Below are 2,716 nucleotides of genomic sequence, written 5' to 3'. Positions count from 1 at the left end.
GCAAAGACCTCTGTTGTGCACTTTTACCAGAAGTGCACTCTTCACTCCCATCCTGCGCTTTATTTAGGGAATGTCACTCTTCCCGTAGTAGACACTTGCCGATTTCTTGGGCTCCTTTTCCATAACAAATTATCGTTGGAGCCACACATGCGGCAGTTAAAAGCGAAATGCCCTAAGAAGCTTAATATCTTGAAGATTCTTAGCGGCACTACTGAAGGGGGGGGGGGGCGGACCGCACAGTGCTTCTACGATTTTATAGGGTATATATTTTATCCAGATAAAACTACGGCACTGCAGCGTATGGATCAGAAAGGCAAAGCGTCCTAGCCCAACTGGATAGCATTAACCACAGTGGAGTTAGGTTGGCAATGGGAGCTTTGCGTACAAGCCCCATTGCTAGCCTGCTTGCTGAATCTGATGTGCCACCTTTACACCTGAGGCACCAGCAAATGCTTCTGTCCTCTGCTGCAAATTTTCAACAGATGCCACTTCACCCAAATTATTCTTGCGTATTCCACAACGGAAACCGTCGGCTGTACGCTACTTACCCTCGAGCAATGCAGCCGGTTGGAATACGCTTGGATAGCAGTCACAGATTATTTTATGTACCTTCGGTTCCTTGTCTTCTCAGATGACCAAGTAGGGACCTACTTGGATAATCGATGTCCTGTAATCATTCTAGATTTGCACACCGGCCCGAAGGAGAACACGGACCCCTCCATTTATCGGAGACGCTTCCTATCTGTTGTTGGAAAATTCGGTCGTCGTTTTCACGGATGGTTTGAGGGCAGAAGCGGGAGTAGGCTGTGCGTTCGTCGTTGACAATAAAAGGGTTCTCTTTCCTCTACCCAAAATCTGTAGTGTGTTCACATCAGAGTTCTATGGCATCTGTGAAGCTCTGCGGCACACACTGTCCGATGAGCGCCGGCAATTTCTTCTGTGTACCGACTCCTTGAGCACGCTACAATCTATAGATACATGTTTCCCTTGGCACCCTGTGGTGCAGCGAATCCAGGACCTGCTGGCCCGGTGTTCGGATGCCGGCACCAGAATTATGTTTGTGTGGCTCCCAAGACACATGGGTGTAGAGAGAAACGAGTTAACTGATAAAGCTGCCAACGAGGCTTTTACATTTCCCTCGTTGCCTTACAGGGTTCCAGCCAGTGATATTGACTCTCAGCAGAGACATTCGATTATGTCCCAATGGGAGATGGAGTGGCAGGCCACCCCTCTCCCAGATAAGTCGAGAGTGATAAAAGAAACTATGAAGGTATTGAAGACTTTGCTTCGGGCTTCTCGGAGAGAAGCAGTGGTATTATGTCGTCTTTGGATCGGTCACGGCATAGTAACGCAATCCTACCTACTGAAGAGTGAACGCCCTCTCCCCCCCCCCCCCCCCGCCGGTGGTTTCTTGCAGCAGTCATATATCTGTGGTACACATCCTCACGGAGTGCGTGGACCTGGACGATCTGCGCCGTAGTCTAAAACTCCCTCATCTTACGAGATGACGAGCTGTGTATGTCTTGCTTTGAGAACAATAATTCTAAACGCTAACGGTACTGAAAATACGCACGTTCACTGACATCTCTCGCGAGACTGTAGTCAGCAAATATATCATTAAGGCTAGTAGTCTAGCACGTCGTATCATCTCCTGATATCAAATGCATTAGTAATCTACCTCCAGAAGTACAAGCAGGCTAGCTTCTTCACGATTAAATGTCTCCCCCGACAAGAGACATAAAAGAGACCAGTCAGTTCGAACCCTCAAATAATACCAGACTAAACTGAGATTGAACCCGCTAACTGGAGGCTAAGAGGCCAGTGCTTCATGCCTGAACTACTCAGCCTAGCAGTAAAAGCTAGTAAGATAGTAGAAAGAACCAAGTCTCTAAGTCTGAAAGAGTTCAAATCTGCAACCTAGATGAGCCTCCATTTGCCTATTAGTACTAGAAGAAGAGGAGGAGGATAGAGAACTTTGTGAGGTCGAGGATGAGGGTAGATCCTGTTTGTGAGGAGAAGAGGGTCATACGCTACTGTGTTTATGAGGAGGAGGAGGAGGAGGTCATACGCTACTGAGTCTCTGAGTAGGAGGAGAATAAATCCCTTTGTGAGGAGGAGGATGAGGAGGATAGAGGCCTTTCCAGTAGCAGAATTAGCTGTATCCTACAAGAATCGAACCCTTAAACTCAAGCTCAGAAATCGCGCACACCTTCAGCAGCTGTTGAACTCGAGCATGTTGGGTTGAGGTTAAACAAGAAGTCGAACTCTGGTCTGCAAGATTAGCCCAGGTGTCGATCTCGAAGTTACAAGTTATAAGCCCCTATGGTAGATATCCAGAGTTTGGTCAATAAGAATAGTGTATAGCAACCATCTTGCCTACTAACCCTTGCCTCAATTCCTGAAAGTAATGATGATAAAACTAATAGCTCTTAAGTTACAAGTTGTAAGCCTCTGAGATTTCTCTCTATAGTTAGGTCCTTAAAAATAGTGTATAGCAGCCATCTTGCCTAGTAGCCCTTGCCTCAGACCCAAAAGTTAATAACATGTCCTGACTGACTGACTGACTGACTGACTGACTGACTGACTGACTGACTGACTGACTGACTGACTGACTGACTGACTGACTGACTGACTGACTGACTGATTCATCATCGCCGAGCCAAAACTACTGGATATAAAGGAATGAAATTTTGGGAATACATTTATGTTAGAATGT

This window comes from Anabrus simplex, chromosome 2 (genome assembly GCF_040414725.1).
Source record: "Anabrus simplex isolate iqAnaSimp1 chromosome 2, ASM4041472v1, whole genome shotgun sequence".
Taxonomy (NCBI): domain Eukaryota; kingdom Metazoa; phylum Arthropoda; class Insecta; order Orthoptera; family Tettigoniidae; genus Anabrus; species Anabrus simplex.
Note: the sequence above shows the minus strand (reverse complement) of the source record.